The sequence below is a fragment of the Leuresthes tenuis genome, unplaced genomic scaffold, assembly GCF_036924035.1.
Source record: "Leuresthes tenuis unplaced genomic scaffold, fLeuTen1.0.hap1 SCAF_10, whole genome shotgun sequence".
NCBI classification, from domain to species: Eukaryota; Metazoa; Chordata; class Actinopteri; order Atheriniformes; family Atherinopsidae; genus Leuresthes; species Leuresthes tenuis.
The window spans coordinates 11,034,930-11,054,252 of NW_027325364.1; the positions used below are offsets into that span (position 1 = coordinate 11,034,930).

At 41.8% G+C, this 19,323-nt stretch overlaps 1 protein-coding gene and 1 long non-coding RNA gene across 3 annotated transcripts in view; both read right to left on the reverse strand.

Moving 5' to 3' along the window:
* grik5 (glutamate receptor, ionotropic, kainate 5) overlaps positions 1-14,356 on the reverse strand; it is a 91,723-nt gene extending 77,367 nt beyond the window's left edge. For both annotated transcript variants that reach the window (XM_072393934.1, XM_072393933.1), the window contains exon 1: positions 13,001-14,356. The gene's annotated coding sequence lies outside the window, so the exon portion shown is untranslated. The remainder of the gene's footprint in view (positions 1-13,000) is intronic.
* Positions 14,357-14,445: 89 nt separating this feature from the next.
* On the reverse strand, positions 14,446-18,974 carry LOC140315661 (uncharacterized). The gene is made up of 3 exons (XR_011917277.1): positions 18,626-18,974; positions 18,247-18,397; positions 14,446-14,908 (listed from the first exon to the last, which is right to left on the reverse strand). It is a non-coding gene; the product is annotated as an uncharacterized lncRNA (long non-coding RNA).
* Positions 18,975-19,323: the final 349 nt, after the last annotated feature.

Consider the following 19,323-nt stretch of genomic DNA (forward strand, 5'->3'; position numbering starts at 1 on the left):
GTTCCGAGTAACCCTCAAAACACACAAGCACAAGGATTTGTAAAAAGTTAAACTGACCTATAGGTGTCTAACCACAAAATCAAATTAGTACTCTTCACATACGTCTCCTGGCCAAGAAACCAGTCTATTTGATAAGCATATCTTTCATAGCAGGGGAGGTGCATTACTTGGTCCTCACTCTGCTGTCACATTGATAGCATCTCTGGCTCTGTGCTTCCACAGTGTTTGTGATGGGCCTGACATTTCCTGACACTGACGTTAACTGACTTTATCAGCTCCACTTGCTTTATTGGCCTGTCTCATTTTGGTTCATCAGACGTAGAAACGCATATTAAGAAGAAAAATTTGTCACCACATGCTCAGTCTCAGGTTCAAACCATCTTATGGGATTTTTTTAAAATTCTTTTCCTCTTTTTAGTAAGTGTGTGTGAAATACGTGGCAGTTAGTGTCGTACCTGCAGTATAAAGTGGTCAAAGGCTCTTAGCTTGGAGAAGCAAGAAAGAGGGCTGACGGAGAGTTAAGCAAAAAGCTGCAGTGACATGAGAAGAGCTAATTTTCCTGTATTTCCTTCATTCTTTCTTGTATCCTCTGTTTTTGCTAATAGTCATCTTTCTCTCCCTCCATTCCTCCTGGAACAAAAGTAAAGGGCAACACAGAAAGAAGTAGATGAGGGAGGGAAATAGAAGGAGACTCTAATGGTGATGTTTTTCAATTGGGTTGATTTATGGCTGGCTGTTACAATTATTTTACTATTTACTTCAGCGGGCTGGTGGAACCAGACCGGACAGCTCCATTCAGAGGGGGTATAGCGATGAGAGTGGAAGAAAGAAAAGGCAAATACGAGAGCCAAAAGAAATGTACAATAAGAAGGTCACTATGCAGAAAAGTGTGACCAGGCCTTTCGGATGAGAACAGAAGGGGCAAAAGTAGATGAAGGAATGAAGGGAAAAAAGAGTGAGTGAGAGGAAGATAAAGAAAGGCAGAAGAGAGAGCAGAGGGGGCTTAATGAATGTAAAGGCTATAACAATGAGGTGAGGTAAATTGTCCATTAACTCAAGAGTTTCTCATGCATGTGTGTTGCTTCACCATAACATTCCAATTTAGCAGGTTACACTCTGATGCTTCCTAGCCAGAGGCATGCAAAGCCACTTCAGGATACTGAGTTAGCCTAAAGAGACACAGAGGAGAGCAACTGAGGTGGACAGATAAGAGGCAGTAGTATTGTGACAAGCAGACAAAGGAAAGTGGGACCAAGACAGAGGTAGCAACATGGAGGAAATGTAGTAGTGAAGGAGAGATAAGGAAAGAAGATAGAAGAGCCATAGGAAGGAAGGAGAGGAAATATTAGAAGTTGAGAAACAAAGCAACAGGGGGGAGGAATGGATCATTCAGCTGGAGAGAAGTAAATCCACAAGGGGAAAAGGGAAGATACCATCAGTTCTTCGGATACAGAGGGAGATAGCCACTGCAGAGGGACAAGATTCAGATTTCAAAAGACCCAAAAGGAGCAGAGAGCACTGCATTATCATACAGCAAGAAACACAATTATTACCTTCGACAGCCCCTAAGAGTGGAGCAAAAAACAAAGAGTGAGCTTAGGCTGTCATAATGCCCTATAAATGCCACAACAATTGTGTGGCAGAAGGGTAGACTGGATGGGAGGTTAATTTGTTTTAATTGGTCTGTGCAATCACAGTGTGTGATGGGGAAGATAATGACAGAAAGGACAAAATTACTTCTAACTCTCATGTAGCCTAACTGGCTAAATTGAGTTTGTTACATCAATGTCATTGAAGTGATTCAACAATGGATATGAAATGTCAGATATCAATTAATTCTTAATGAGTTGAGCAAGGGCTCAGTAATAGATAAGGCACATCATCCTACAGAATATAGTCACATTGCACTATTTGTTGCTAGTGATGGCAGGCATTTGGCAGCATTTAATGCAGTAAACCAGACACAAAAGGACACCTGTCATTAGCACTTATATTGAGTCATTTCGGAGTCTAAGTAGCTGGCAGCGCAATGCCGGGAGAGGCCCTACGCTTTGCTTATGCACTTTAACTACTTAGTTGAAGGAATGCTTCTTGGCCGGGATCTTTGTATGAGGACAACATTAATTTAGTCAGAGAAGCCTGACCGCTTCTGACAGATGTCAAGTCACACTGATGAGACACATCAAAGAATGATCACAGTCAAATGCCATTCATCGTTCAGCCAAGAATGGAAAGATGAGGGTTTATGCATTGTTTGTGTATGCGTTCGCTGTTGACATATACTTGTGTGTGTGTGTGTGTGTATTCAAATGCTGCCAATGTGTGCAGGAAAGAAAGGAAGACAGACAGATACACACTGTATAAAATGGATTAGCTCACTCTTATAGAAGAGCTGTCAGATTCCTATAAGACCAAAACACATTTCCACTCCCGTCTCCCTTTAACCAATGTTGCTTAATCTCCACGCTGATCCATCTCTGAAAGACTTAAGGGCTGTTACTGACTCCTCTAAAGCTTTGAGAAGAACTATATGCTCTGACATGTATTCAGTTAGCTAGAAAAAAACTCATAGAGCACAGCCTGACACATGGACAGGCAGTGAGAACTGTTTGTTTCACCCTCAGTGGTATGGGGGAGGGCCGGTATGCAGAGGGTTATTCATAACCAGCAGCCTGCCATACTGGAGGCTATCAAACTCCAGCGAGTGTATTAGCAGTTCACCAGGCAGGGTTTCTAATCACACCACTGCTGCACCCGGCTGCATGGACTTTATAAGTTGTCGGTTCATATTGTCAGCCTTGGGGGAGCACTGGGTTAATATTTCAAGTGTCTATGGATGAGTTATGATTTGGAGTCAATGTGCTGGGAGGTTTATGTAATTTGCACTCACGTTATCAGCACTAATAGATAGACATTATCACCAGTTGTTTCCAGCACCTGAAAAAAAATTCATTTATATGCATTCAAAACTGCGCTATAGTGGAACTATTAAGATTACTCTGGTGGCATTAGGCATTTCACAAAAGAACCGGTAGATCATTTTGAAATACTGAGCATTGAGTCGATAATACAGCCCGTCAGATGATATGGGCTGTTTTCATGTCTTTTTTGGTCTTGTTTCTTTTTCATCATTGCATGCATGATTACAGCAGCAGTACATGAGGGTTAAAATGATATATAGCAGTGGATGATCGTGGTCATGGCTCTTTCATCAATGTGGCCTTGCTCTCTAATGAGCCTCACACCTTCAGCCTTGCTTTGCTCGAAAGCAGACATTGTTCATGTTTATTCATGTTATGCCAATATGGACCACTTCAAAAGATTGTCCGGTTGGCACTTTCAAAAGAGTTGCTCTCTTCCTCTCACCGTCTCTTCCCAACTTACAGTGCCTCTCCTTTGGCCCAGCCTGCCGCAGCTGTCTCCCTGCCAGGACCCGTGCTTTATTTACTGTAAAGCTTTCACTAAGATAAACACAGCAGCCCCGCAGCTGCTGTGTGCACGTACACAGACATATGCAAGATCATTTGTGCACACGCATACTCCCAGGTTTTGGCTTGCGATCAGAGCAATATAGATGCTGTTCCGGGCTTGCCTGTTGGTTTGATTTCTGTCGATTGTTCTCTCTGAACACACCTTTCTCATTTTCCCTCTGCTTCACTTTTAACTGCATTCCTGACAACCCTATCCACTCTCTGCCATTCCTCTGTGTTCCAGTGAGAAATAAGTGGTCTGAGCTAAAGGATGTGGTCAAAGGAGGTGGACGCAAAGTGAAGAATAGACCGAGAATTAGAACCACTTCCCCCTGCTCAAACCCCCTCATGACGGCTAATCGATGCGTTTGGGTTTCCCCTCTGTGGCCTTGGAGCAGGCAGCTTAAAAGATGAGCCCAACGGAGCTTCAACCTTCCTCTCTGAGGGCATGACAAGAACCAGCTGCCCTGAGCCTTGCACATTTGTTCGCTATTGGAGGACTTTATACATTTCTGCTGAGCTCTCACTTCCTAACTCCTCTCCCCCGCACATCCTCCCCCTGTGCCTCCAACGTCCCCTCACTTGAGAGGCCTTGGAGGATACAGTTATACAAAAGCACTTCCCTTTATTAACATGTGTTTGAATTTGTTTTTTTCTTTTAAAATGGATTATTGTATAACAGTGTTTTAATATCAAAGCCCTTGTGGAAGAGCAAATCAGGTTGCTATTGTAATGGTGTGGTCTCCCTTGGAAGGAGCTCTGTTTTCTCTGCTTCACAGCAATAGACAAAGCGAGATGGATGCATGGAAGCAACAAAGATGATGGCCCACAGGTAAGCACTTAGATGAATTACACACGCGTGCACACGCGCACACACACAGGCACACTTATTACAATCATCCAAATGGTACATTGATCTCTGAAGCAGCATGGCCCGACAGGCGTGATTGCCAAATGAAAACAAAGGCTGCATGTACGGTGCTGACACACACCATCAGTCACAGATAGCCTGCAGTCTCAACGATTACCTGCTGTATGTAAATCCATTGAGCAATAAGGGACGTTATCCCCCTATGAGACAGTGTTGTTATTACTGTCGACAGAATATCATCATCGAATGCCACTGGCCAACTGCTAGCAACTTATAATGTCCCATTGAGATTAGATGGCGAAATTGGAAAAATGTGTGTGTGGGGGGGGCTTGGCTTATCCAGTTCTTCAGGCAATGCAAAACCTGTGTAAGTTTTCCTAATTTTTCAGACAGGGCAAAAGGATTATCACATAAACAATTTTGCTGGCAAAATAACATATCATAGCTAATCACATATCTGAATTGGATTTCCACAAGGGGGAAAAAATCTTGAGGTGATGTTTACCGCTGAATTCATAAGTAAAATGTTCCTACAAACAATAGATAAATGTTACATTTGTATTGTGAAATGGGTAACCTAAAGAGAAGGAAAACAATCTAATAATAATTTAAACTTTTCTTTTTTCTACAGTTCACTTCAGTCCTAAGGAGAATCATAGCATCGTTCAGCTCCTGATTTTGTTCTAGCTGTTTCATGCATGTTTCCACATGCAGGAGGCAGCTGAAATGCTCCCCACTCAGTGCTGAAAACTTGTGATACGTTGTTAGTGACTAACTGAGCATAATGGATCATTTCACAGGTACGGAGCCAAAGATCTCCCTCAAGAGTTTGTGGAGGCCAAAAACATAAGGAAAGAAAAGAACAAAAAGAAGATATTATTGGCCTTAACATTTATCAGGTGTCCAAAACAATCCCACATGAATACATATGCTAGGTGTTCGCATGCTCTACCATGACTGCAAACCAAATTCATAAGATGGCAAGAGTTGTGTTTCAAGCTTATTTTAACCTCTCCCAAAAGACATAAACCATCAGTTATAGCAGGTTTGGACGGTGCTGAATAGAATCAAACTAATGAACAGCACCTGGTATTTAATACCTATGATCTAAAACTAATCCCTAGTTTCCTAAGTAATGCCCAAAGCTTCACAGCTTGAACCAAGAAGCTTTTTAGTAAAACAAACAATATGCTGAATCCCCAGTCATCTTGCTGACTTTCGTCTACTATTTTCTACTACCGCCCTGCCAATTGCTGATCTGAAGCTGACTGAAGGTGCTAATAGGTTGGTACTGCCTGTGTGGATCGGTTGAGTATGTGCTCTTTCAGCCTGTTTCACTTTGGATCAAAGGCTGTCTCATGAGCAGACTGGAATACTTTGTGCCTCTCAGCATGAGCGCAGCACTGCTTGTGTGAAAAACATTGATTCTGGCATCAACCACACACAAACGCCAACCATGACATTGGTAGAACGCGTCCCCCCACACACAGCCTTTCATCTTGAATTGAAAGAAATTATAAACACATAAAGCTAAACGGGGCTTGCATATGCACACACAAGGCTAAGCCAAATGTTGCCTCAGACAAACAATAAGCTAAAGCTCACACACAGAAAATACCTACATTCAAAGGCAGTTCATCATGTACACAGATCACACATTTAGATTTTTGGGTTTGGTAATCACCCCTGTGATTCAGAAAAAAAGAGAATAAATTATCTGATTCCTGCACAAATGGAAAGCTCAGTGAGATTTGGAATAAAACTAGTCAAACAACATGGATTACATCAAGTATCGATGTACAAGATTAAATGATTTCTATTTCAAATCAGCATCTTGGCTGATGTGTGGCAGCCTGGCTTGTATTAAGGAGAAAATTCTTGTCTTCAGGAGGGTAACGTACTTATTTCTACTGCAAGTCAGGTGTCAAATTGTTTAGTTTCTTCTCTATTACTCAGCATTTTAAGACACTCCTTTATATCAGCTTTATTACAGTCAAAATGTTCTTATGAATGAATATTACTTAGAGGATATCATTTTCCATCTTAGTAGATAAGACAGCTACGCTTCAAAAGGTAACGATGCAGATAACACTCAGCTACTTAATGATGCTTCTGTGCACGGGTTGCAGCGGGGGGCAACAGCTTGGGGTCGACATTGAAGCCAAGTTTTTGAGTCAGCGGAAAAAAAAGATGCTGTATTTTTCACACCAGCTACTCTTCTGTAGAAATCGAAGACCCATAAAACCACAGAGTTAGTGTTATTTAATAACATCTGTTGTATCTTTTTTTTTTTAAACTCAGTTTTGATGACATGATATGAGCCCATTTGGAACATTATGTTTCAATGAATCAATTAAATATGCAGCAGTTTAAAATCAGGCATTAGCCCATAATAAGCTGGCACATCACCATTTGGACAGAGGCAGTGAGCTGGAACAGAAATACATGTTAATACTTCTGACTGGTGAGGCTGATTACAGGCTCTCGATTCACAAAACCAAATGTAAATGTCTTAGAAAGAAAGAGATGCCACAAGGCAGCATGATTGTAATTTGAAGTTTTTTTGTTATCAAATTAAGTGAGACTGAAGACAAAAACTCTCAAATATTTAATTTCTCATTATTATGAAAGTATTTGAGTCCTACTGTTTGTCATACTGTTAATGTTCTGTTTTTGAAGAGGTATTGCTTTTCTAACAATGTATTTTTCAAGATAGTTGGAGAAAGTTGAGTGTTTTGTTGTTTCTTTGTTCAAAGTTGGATTGATTTTCTGACAGAGCTCGTCTTACCTGCTTTTTTTTAAACTTCCAAACATGACAACAACCACATTTCCAAAAAGGCTGGTGCAAAAGGTAAAATGTAAATACAAACGTAACACAATAGTTTGGAAATCTAATAAACCAATATTCTTTTCACTACAGAATAGTGAATAGAACATTTGTATTCTATTTTATATGTTCTATTCACATAGAAAACATAAAAAATGTTTATATTAATTGGCAACAGTTTAGTAATATGAGTGGGTAGAAAAAGAGCACCTTGGACAGGCAGAGTCTCTCAGAAATTAAGATAATCTGCCAACACATGCACTGACGAACTAAGACACTATTTCTGTTCCTCAGTATTGAAAATATGTTGACAATTCTATCATCTACAGTGCATAATATCATCAAAATATTCTGGAGAGATCTCAAACCCTGGGAACACAGCTGAAAAACCAATATTGGATGTTTGTGATCTTCACTGCATGGGCTCAGGAACACTTCCAGAAATCATTGTCTGTGAACACACTTCACTGTGCCATCCACTGAAGCAGGTTAAAGCTCTATCGTGTAGGAAAGAAGCCCTTTGTGAAGATGCTCTAGAAATGCCACCCACCGTCTTCCCTGGAGGTAAGGTCGTTTAAAATGGACTGAGGCAAAGTAGAAAACTATTCTGTGGTGAGATGAATATGCACCCATGTTTTTTACAAATTTTTCAGTGAAGGCCTTGCATATTTCAGCATGATAACGCTGAACTGCAAACAGCATCTATTAAAACAGCCTGGTTTTGTAAAAGAGTCTAAGAGATTCTGGAGTGACCTGTCTGCAGTCCAAATCTCTCACCAACTGGAAACATTTGGTGCATCATGAAACACTAAATACAAGACCCAGGACAGTCGAGCACTCAGAATCCTTTATCAGACAAAAAGGTCCAGAAACTGGTCTCCTCACTGCTACACAGTGGTAAACATATGTTCAAAGCATTTTTCTTATAAAATTATTTTTATTTCTGTATCTAATTGTGATTTGATCACTGATTTATGAGACTTCCTAATGAGTGCATTTTGTTTTCATTTACATTTTTTAATTGGCCTTGTATATGACATTTAAAAACACAAGTGTTGGAACATCTTTTTGCGTGTTAAGGTAACTTGAAGCACATGGTAAGTTTATATATATGAAACAGGTACATCATAAATTGCTGTCAAATATTTTAGTGTTGAACTGGGTTATACCTCTAGATGTGATGAGTGTCACTCAGACAATGCCAGCCAAACTGTTGCTAAGCACAAGCAGCAGTCACTTGACAGAGGTTAACAACGTAGTTGTCTGGAAGAGTTTTCAACTATTTTTCACACCAAAGCAGTTGAGTAGAAATATACCAGATTGGATGTATAGTTTAGCCAATACTGTAAAAAAAAAAATTAAAAAACAGACAGTGTCTTTGTACCGTGGCCAAACTGTATACATGGTTTCAAAGCAGGTACAAAACATTGAGCCACAATACATTCGCTCCACATAACTGCTTCTCAAGTGAAGTGTGGATCTCTCAAAACAACACAGCAGTTCAATTTTCTGTCTATTTTACAGAATGATGCCCTCGGACCTCCCCGAATTTCAGCAGAGATGTTCTCGCCACTGATTAGATTAACTCCTTCACTCAAATTTTGTTCAGAATATCTGTGATTCTGACAGGGGGACACCATTAGACAGATACAAATGGAAACAATCCATAAGTGAGGCAAAGGTTTGTTAGTGTGGAATACTTGTAAACAGTGTGGGACAGTAAAATATAATTCCATCTAGTTTTCAAAAAGGATGTAGATATTAAGAGAAGTTTCCCGAGTGGACAATACAAATAAGGCCAAATCTAGCAAGCCCATGCTTCTGAATCACTGTTTTGTGTCTGTCCAATTAGAAAAGGTGAGGTAAGGTTAATTCTGCCTTCAAACTAACTTTTCCAGGCAGCATTTCATTAAATACAATAAATGAATGAGACCAGCTGGACCAACCATAAGTAGAGCTTAAAACACGATGGGCATAGTGACATAAGCAAAACGACTAGAGCAACCAAGGAACCTATTTAGACACACTGAGGAGTCATGCCACCATAAAAACAACACCCAAGGCTACCCACAATGCCTTTCTCCATCCATGCCATTATCCTGGGGACAGGTCCTACAATGACCTCAGATATAACCCTGTCACTCACACAATACAGCAGCAGTGTCACAGAGAAACATTATTGCTGCGATTTTCTGAGCCTCATCCAGCTGGCTGATTAGGACAGGCCAGGTCCAGACTGATGACCTCAGTTTCAGACCGTATTACAATTACACTGACAGACTACTGACCTTTTCTACTAATGCTAATGCAGGAGGGTGTAACTGTCAGCTTTAGTGTTGTCATGTGCACAGGTACTGAAGCACAGAACAACTAGAACTACACAAGACAGTAACAGTGACAGTACACATATACCAATAATCACACTTCCACCCCAGTTTGTGCACATTATACACATTGCTTTTATCTTCTTGCAATCCAGTCTTAATGACTCCATTAACTGAGAAGCCATTAGCAGCATTCACTTTATGGCCAGCCAAACAGCCCAGTTGGGAGCACATTATGGAAAGGGCATGTGTGTCCTAATGTCCATTTCTTGTCACCCTCCCCACACACACACACACAGACGCACTCAGTCTTTCCCCTAAGGCCAGCTAGCCTGAAGCAAGCAGGACTGGACAAACGACTAAGCAAACAGGCTCATTTTTTGTGCTCCATTAGGCGATGAGGAGCAAAGGTTTAGTGCAGGCTGCAGTGCCTCGTGCTGGTGGTCAATGGCAGAGGATTGACAGCTGAGGAAACTAGAGTGCTGCTCTGTGTTTGAAGAGATCTCATATCCCAAATTAGTCCCACTCACTTTTGAGCAGGGGCTGTCTGAGACACTTCAGCCTTTAACTGCATTACAAGCGGCATCAGAGGGCATAATAGCAGAAGCCAGTCACAGTCCCAAGTTGATGAGAAAATTATAGTTTCAGTGGTGGTAACATGATAATTATCTAGTCCTGTTTTAATCAAAAATGCATTTTTAAAAAGATGAAGCACTCACTGTTACGCTACAACATAGTTGAAGAAAGAACAGCTACTTCCACTAGAGAACTGTTAAATGATTAATTATGCAAACAATGGGAAATATGTTTTTGCCAAAACAATAACATCTGTCTTAAATCATCATGGAGAGATATTCTCAAGCATAATCAAAACAGCTAAAGAAGGATAAAAATGTGGGGCAGGAATTAAAAACATAACCCAGAGGGATGACTGGATCACTGATCTGAAAGAAACTGACTGGCACAAACCATCGCATTGGGAAAGTCTGAAATTCAATGTAAAAGGTTCCCTTATGAACCATATGCATATGTTCCACAGTTTTGACCAGGGCAAGTGAACTAATTGGGGCATACTATACCAACACTCCATAATGCTGCTCTGAAAAGCACTGAAAAAGAGAATGCCATGTGACACAAACACACAACTGATAATCAAGTTCATCATCTTCATATTGCCTTGCGTCTTCTGCATGTTTGAACTCAATTAGCAGAGTGCATCTAATCCAACATGAATGCTTTTTGACTGAAGCTGTACGGGTTTCACAGAGTGACTCACAATTATTCTGTGACCATGAGGCACAGCCGGGCAGGGCCTAGTCGAAGTTCATTTAATGTCACAAGCAAATACACATGACACATACATGAAACCTCCAGTGGATGACAAATGCGCTGCACAACAACAGAAACTGCAATGAGTTTAGGGCTGTTTCAAGCTGCATGTTTGTGCTGTGTGTCATCACTCGTTGATTTCGTTGTGTGCCCTCAGCTCTGGCTTGTTATTTGTGACTCTTATGATACACCATCACACACTAAATGTGTCTTTTCTCTTTTGCTACACCAAGCTAATCTTTAACTCTGCAGGCAAATGGTTGCTCCTGCTGAGAGGAGAGTAGAAATAAGTTATATCTCATTGGAGAAGGTTGCGCCCAGCCAAACCTTGATATTAGCTCACTGCTCTGGGAGCCATGGTTCTCAGACAGAGTACTTTACCTCCACTGAGATGGACTGGACAGTGGTTTCTGCTGCCTGTTTGTTTTTTCTCTCTCTCAAGGGATTGGAGACCATTTATCAGCCTCTGGAAGAACACATATCGATGTGCAACATAGTCTGTGAATTCAGCCTTTATTACACTTCAAAATGCAAGGTCAACTTGGCAGGAATCTGTGTCAAAGCTGTCAAGCAGAGAAACATAAAACAAATAGCCCACGCTGAGGATGCGTTGTAAAACATCAAGAAAAGGGCTTGATAAGATGTCTCACCATAGGAGCTGTGGTTTATGTTTACACATGTACAATCAGGTAATATACTGCAATGTTTCCTTGTTCGTATGCTTTTAGTCACTTTTGGATCTGACAGCGCAACATTAATAAGACAATAAAAGATAAAATGAGATCAAATTTATGTCACATGACTGCACATAATGGCAACATCCACTTATATGAGGAGAAAAAACAACACTGTTTATGGCCGCCTGTCATATAAAAAGTCACACCAACTCTCCACTTTTTCTCTGTCGCAAGCAGAGGAGCCATGTTTTGAAGCTCGGGCTCTTGTGACAGTGTAATGTAGTCAGCACTGTCATGCCTTTGATGCCATCATACGCCACTCCTCCTCTCTTCTTTGGGCTTCCTGACAGTGACAAAGGGGATCTGCAGCAGCGTGTTATCAGTGTGCAACTGCAGTAATCGTATTATTTAGTAATCTTAATTCTGAGAGGCTGACCAACAGTGTGAACAAAGCAGGGCTTTACTAAGCCCATCAGAGCACTCCCGTGGAGCAGAGGTCTTTTCCTGCCTTGCGGCCCCTCTAGACTCATGCACTCCCACTTTCCTCACTGTTTCTCACCCTCCCTCCTCTGTGTACTCCCTGTTGCTTTCTGTCTCTCACTCTCTACCTCCCCTCTCATTCTCCTCCTGCCCCTGTTCCTCTATTTCCAGAATGGTTTTTATTCTGCCTCATTTTTCCTCCCTTTTTTTCACCCTTCAAATCTTTCTGTGTCTGAAACGCTCTGAGCTGGGAATTTGTGTAATAGCGTTATTCACAGTTCATTGGTCTGTTTGAAGGTACTATCTTGATTGAGTGTCTCCTGATGCAAGGCCTGGTGACTGTGGGAGTGTATAAAGATGTGGATGTGTCCATGGAGATAGATGGGCTTAGTAATATGCAGGACATTGCAGGGGCTGGTGCCCAGTATAGAGTTTCATTCAAGCAGCTCATTTGGGGATAAAAGGGGGCTGAAATGATATGCAGTCAGAGTGTAATGCTTATGGCATTAGATGTGAAATGGAGGCAACAAAGAGCTAGTCAGGGAATCGGAGTCATTCTCAGTAGCTGATTCACTCCTTTCAATTTCAGCCCTCATACTCTTTCCATTTCACCCTAATGAATACAAATACACTGACACAGAACTGAAAAAGTGCTCTGCGAAGCAAAAATACTCACTATTAATTAGTTCAAATTAACCTCAGGACTAATACGTAGTAGTGAGGATACACACACACTCACACACAGGGAAAAACACCTCATTCCCCTCATTCTGACACTCTGATGCTGTTGTAAGCTTGGCTCTAAGATCAAAATCTCTGTCTTTGGCAAGCTTACACACACACACACACACACGTTGCCTGAAGCAGAGGAAGCAGATCTGCTGTGAAAGAACCATAAAACCAACACTGCAGCAAGACAAACCCCTACTATGTCTGTGAATACATGAGCCTAATACATGCTAATGACATGCAGTGTACTTGTGAAGACATACATACACACAGAGATAGAGTGTCTTACTTACAGAATGAATCAGACGGTATCAGAAGGGCTGTGCCATATTATAGCTGTAGTAGTGAGTCAACACAGGCACTGAGATCTGAGACCACAGAGTTCTAGCACCTCAGCCAGGGGGGTATGCCGGGGGGGGGGAATCAGAGCAGTCTGCACTGTGTCATTGGAGGTGAGAAAATATATATGTATTGTGGAGGAATCCAGTTTTTATAACTCAGAGAAAAAATATAATCCATGTAGAACAAGAACTGATGAAGAGATGTTCAGTTCTGTGTACCAAAAGAATGAGAGATAGATTGGGTGGATGTTTTTCTTCTTCCTTTCATTTACTTAAGAAGAAAAAACAAAATTAGTCAATCAAAAAGAGCTCCACCTTTCCCTTTTTGCTGTCTTTTTCTGCTTTCCTCTGTCTGCTCACTCTTGTTTTCTTGGGGACTGCGGAGGGCCTATAGGAAGAGGAACGCCGGCATCAGAAAATCAATCATACCACACGACGAGAGAGCATAAAGGAGTAAATGACAAGCAGATGAGGGGGAGGATTTCCGACACCTGCTCTCTCCCTCCGTTTCTGTGTATGCCTCCCTCCCTTTCCCCAACCTGTATTTCCTTTCTAGTAACAGCCCCTACTTTTCTAGCTTTTTCTAGTGCTTTTGCTTTCAGCAGTACTGACTGGGATGGATGCAGATAAAGTTAGTTTCTCATGAAGCCACAAACAGAAGGATGCTTCTTGTCTGTTTTTTTCTGTACCTGCTTTCTGTGCCTCACTCTACCTTCTCCTCACTGCGCAGAATGACGATGAACTGCACAATGTACCGTGCCAGCATTAGTTGTCTGCCTGGCTTTTTGCCTGACACTTAGGCTATGTAACTGTCTTCGTTTCTGACTAAGTTCCAGTCTCAGAGCTTGTCTGTCATTTGGTTCAGCTGTGTGTTTACCAGGACCTCTCTGAGTCTGACTACCTCCCAAACAGTAAAATGCATAGCAGGCAGGTGCAGACAGGACATAACCCTCTCCTCCTGCTCAAGTCCTCCCTCTGGCTGAAATCCCGGACCCTTCCCTGCCCATCACATTAACTACTCTGCAACACAGCACAGACGAATTACAAAGGGATTCAGGGTCTACAAATGGATTCAATACAATCCGAGTTAATTCTCTATGTTTTCTCTTCTTGCCTTCTCTGCCTCTTTCTCTGTCTTCTTTTCTCTATTGCTTTCTCTACCTATTCCTGTGTTTTCTGCTTTTTCTCCTTCTCCCCTCCTCAGTGCCAGTCTCCTTACTCCTTATCTATTCTGGACAGTCTCTCCCTCTTCTCACTCCGTCGCTGAGGGAGGATGATGAAGAATGCTGCTGCTTCATAATGTATTTCCCCGCAATGTGAGAGAAAAAAAAAACAGAGTAATTAGGAATAAAGAGAAGGTTTTGATATTGTTTTTTTATATAAAAACATATCCCTTCTCCCAAACAGCAAATCAAAGCAGGGAGCCTCCCGGGGGGGGATTTTCAATTACTCCCTTTTTCCCACAAACCTATCAGAAAAAAGTGACCCAGCTTTGAGGTGTGCGCCAACGTGTCATAATCTCGACAGGATATCCAGTCGATAAATCCGTATGTGTCCAAAAACTCCATACCATTGCTCAAGCATCACAAAGTCCAGGAAGCTTAATTGTACGCTCGACACACTGACTGGTTTGTTGTATGCCGAGTCCTCTGAGACCCGTCGCTTTCTGCTTATCTCTGCTTCCTGCAGGCGGCTCCTGGCTAGCCCAGCTTCAACCCAGCAGGCTCAGCCCGTGCTGAAATGGTCCGAGCTGATGGCTGGAGATGGTGGAGGCAGTTAAGTGAGGAAAGCTTGTCGCTGGAGGGTGAATGTTGGCTTCCATGCTGCCAACTTGGTGTCCATCTCTGCAAGGCTTCAGTTCTAGAAGGAGAGGAAGACGAGAGGTAAAGTACAGGCGAGGAGAATGAGAATGCATCAAAGGTTAGCTTGGTGACATTTGTGTCACTCTGCCTTATCGCGTATATCATTCTTCTCCTCATCACACTCCACCCTGCCTGTCGTCCTGCTGTCTATTCCGTCCTTGTCACTCTTCCCCTGACTTTGCTGCTGGTTTGCTCCTTAGTCCTCTCCACTCACCAGAGATTTGATCCTTTCACTCTCCTAACAAGCCCATCTGCAGACACTCTCCCCATGAAATGTCTCTTCTATTCCTTCTGTGTAAATTTACTATCTACACTTCTTCTGTTTTTATTCAATAATTTCCTCTGCATTTTTATTCAAATCCAAGTTATTGCTGTATATTGTGCACCACAAGATGCATCAGGTGGAGAACAGCATGCCAGGCTCACGGCTCTGGTCAGGTGCACCCGGACTTGTGCTGCCACTTTTTATTCCATTCAAATATCTGTTTGAATACAGGGGGAAATTCAATATTCAATATTTGCAATGTACAAAACACAATGTCTGTCTGAACCAACGCATGCCCCACTGCCCTCAGTAAACTACACAGCTTTTGTTTCAGTGTCATGTTAAATGGATAATTAGAAGACTAAACCATCTGAGAATTAATAGAAATCATTTTGTAATTACTGTCATAAATGGAAACATTTGTGAATGAAGGCAAGGTTGAGTGCAAACTGTGTTAAGAATAGCTGGTTTCATAAGTTAGGTGGTAAAGGAAATAAGGATGGACAAAACAAAGTTAATAACAGTCAGTGCGTTTCCATAATACACAAAAAATGTAAGTCAGATCAAAATCAGCCCCGTTTGTCTGACAGAAATCATACAAAACTGAGCTTGTCAAAACCAGACTAACACACCAAGTTAATGCAGTTGGGATTTAAATCACTCATGCATGTACACTCTCAATTAGACTCAAATGGGCCTAGTAAAGTGAAGTGTAAGTGTATATTAATACAGCCAAATTCCCAATAAAACTGCTGTCATTCACATATTTTTCTTCCATTTTCAAAAGGCTAAACGAGTCAGAAGCCATGACTGAGAAGCAGCGCCGTGTCAGACTGTGTCACTTGAAGCATTTGAAGGCTGTTGCCCTGGTCTAATAGAATCCTGATTTTAAAACCACAGCATAATCTGACAAAACAAAAGAATCTTAAAGATGTTTGTGCTGTAAATTTGGCTATACTCACATGTACAGTGATCTCTCACAGAGAAAGCTACAAGAGGCTAAATGTCTTGAATGTTTTCTCACGTACACTACAGCTTTGGTTAATAACTCATTTCCACGTATCTGCATGTATACTGGTACAAGGTCAATAGGTCCATTTTAGTGACTCCGTCATCTGTGACTGCAGCTCAACTCAACTGTGCATGTAACTGTGCTGTTGTCAGTGTTTTATTTGTTCATCTATAATTTTGAAAATACACGCTGCTGTGGTTTTAATTTCTACACTTCATACTTTTAATTTGCATCTTAGTAAAAATGTAATGACCTGAATCTCTGAAATGAAAAACTGAACCGCTAAATTCCACAAATGCAGTTCTTTACCTCCGCTTTTTCAGTATGTTAGTAACCTCTATTTGCATGCTCAACAAATTGATTTTGGACCTGGAAGTTACATTACAATGTTTTTTAGAAGCACAGCACATTAGGCAGCATTTGAGACCTTGTAAACATTTTTTGTTCAATCCTACATTTTACATTCTAAAAACTAATACTGTTTTTTCAACAGTACATTCCACATTATTACATTCTAGGTCTTTTTTTTTTACCCCAACACTCATTCACACATATCCAGTCCCTTCAGATAAACAATGTTTTAAGTAGAAAGGGACATATGCGGATGACAGATTGCAGAACTGATGCTACTTCTAGTTTAAGAAGATTTAGATGCTTGTTTCTTTAATTTTTTTTAATTTTCTTAGGATTCTTGCTTCCTTTTGTCAAACATAAACCAAAAATAGCAGCTCTGATTTAAATTTTACCTCACAAGCTGTCTTGTCTTGTTACTATGCAACAGTTTGCACCTGTTGAATATGAAAAAGTCATTTTCAAATTCTAACCAAAAAACTTACTGCTTACATCTGAACGATGGATCCCTTCTTAATCCAGCCAGCTGCAGGAAAAGTAAACCCATGCAGTGATAATATCTCTTTTAACAAAATCATTAAATTGGTTGAGCAGCTCCTTCGTTTTAGTATAATAAGGTGATGGTCCATTTACAAGAAAGCATTAGAGCCTATTCCATTTTTCAGCTGCAATCAATACAACAATGTGGAAAGATACAACTCTTCTCTAACACCATATTCTCCAAGGATGGTTTAGGATGAGATAATGAGTGTGTAACGTTCGGTCAGAGCCCGGTGTCGCCTATTGTGAGCATGCATACATTCACTGCCTTCGCTGCCAGCATTAGGGTGCTATGTTGTTGCAGGTGTGAAAAGATGTAGGTGGGTGTGAATTGGTGTGCAGAAGGTATGTCAGCAAGAAGCACAAAGACTGAGGTGTGTGAAAAACGAGTGGCGGTGAACGTGTGTGTCTGTGCATGTTCAACGCGTGACATCTGTGATGCCTGAAGCAATTAAATACATTGATCTACTTTGTAACCTTTTGTTCTTCTACTGCCACGTACTGAGAGTAAACACACAGCCCTGACCCCCTGCACTGTGTGACAGATACATACTTACACATTTGAAATAAGCTACAAACTCTATTTTAAAAAAATGTCTGACAGAGAAATAGCAGTCCTTTGATGCACACACTCACACGCATACACACGTCCATTTCCATTCATTGCCTGCGTCAGGATGGAGACTCAAAACGTCTTCGATGTGTCTGAATTCAAACAGAATGTAGAGAGAAGCTTGAAGAGAGGGATGGAGGCGAGGAGGGGGAGGGGTGACACAGCCAAAGAGAGGAGGAGGGAGAGAAGAAAAGGGGGAATGCGGGTAAAAAGGGGGAGACAGGCAACAAAATGAAGTGAACCATTCTTATTTCATCCAAATCCATCAAATTGGACAGGCCTGTTGATGTCTCGACTGAGGAGTGTGGAGTAGGTGTTGAGAAAAGCAGACGGAAGGAGGGATGGAGGGAAACAGGTGGGGCAGAGGCAGGGAGGTGGGCTGGACAGGGTGAGGGGTGAGACAAAAAGAAGGGAGACAAACAGAAGTGAAAATGCTCTGAACATAACTAACGACTGAAGAGGATGAGGTAGCAGAGGAGATGTAAGACATGAAAATGAGAAGTGAAAGAGAAAGGAGAGGGGAATATAAGAAGGAAGACACGAATGGACACTCACTCATTTCAGCGGGCTTTCCACAGGCAAGCACAATCCCTGCTCTGTGATCCCATCCTGGGGAAAGGCGCAGCGAGATCCTGGAGCTCCCTCCGCTGAATACCAATGGAGCTGCTATTATCAGCTTACACACACTGACTCACACACAACGGCACTGAGGAGGAGAGGCGCAAATGCATGGAGTCAAGTCTGGAGTAGTTGTTTAAATGGGAGAAAAAACATTAATCATTCACTATAGAGGAATAACTGCAACACAACCACAATTGCTGTTCATTCTATCCTCTTATGTTTCTCTTTCTTGATGAAAAAAGCATCAGAGGAAGTGCTCAAGCTGGAGACGTTAACACAAACACGCTTGTACAAAGCCTGTACAAATACTTACTGAGCTTCTATTCAAAATCTCAGCGAGTCCCAAAGCTGACTCTATTCTGGCTCACAGCTCCTCTGCTTCCAAGAGAGAGAAATGAGTTGTCCGTTGTTCCTCTCCCTCCCCGTGGGTTCCTCACGGCAGTATTTGATGCAGAGATAAAAGAACATTAAAGCAGACTCTTCATCATCCCTCGTTTTTCCCTCATACGCAGCGTACATCCAGTTTTTGCATCTCCATTTGTTGATTCAGGTCCAATCCATTCGCCTGCCTGTGGACTTTGCTGCGATTTGGCGACACGCGACAGCAAACTGCATTCACTTAGTCACCCTCTCCTCTGCCTCTCCCCATGCTCAATAGTATAGCCGTACCTCCTTGGCTCTCTCCAATCTAATCAGCTCTCCCTCCCTCCCTCCCTCACTCACTCACTCACTCTCCCTCCACCCTCCCACTCCTTCTCCTCCCTCCCTCCTCCTTCCCAACACCCACTCCTTTACTCCCTCTGTCTCCCTCCAAGGTATTTTTCTCAAAGATGAATATCAACCCCCCCACATCCTCTCCTCTCTCAGTCAGTTTTTCTGATAAGGCGAAAAACTGCCCATGAAGACACACATGTGAAACAGACACACACATAAACACACTAACAACGAGAGGAGTGACAGGGTGAAAAAAAACACCGGGATGTGTTACATCCCTAGCCAGAGTAAACTAGC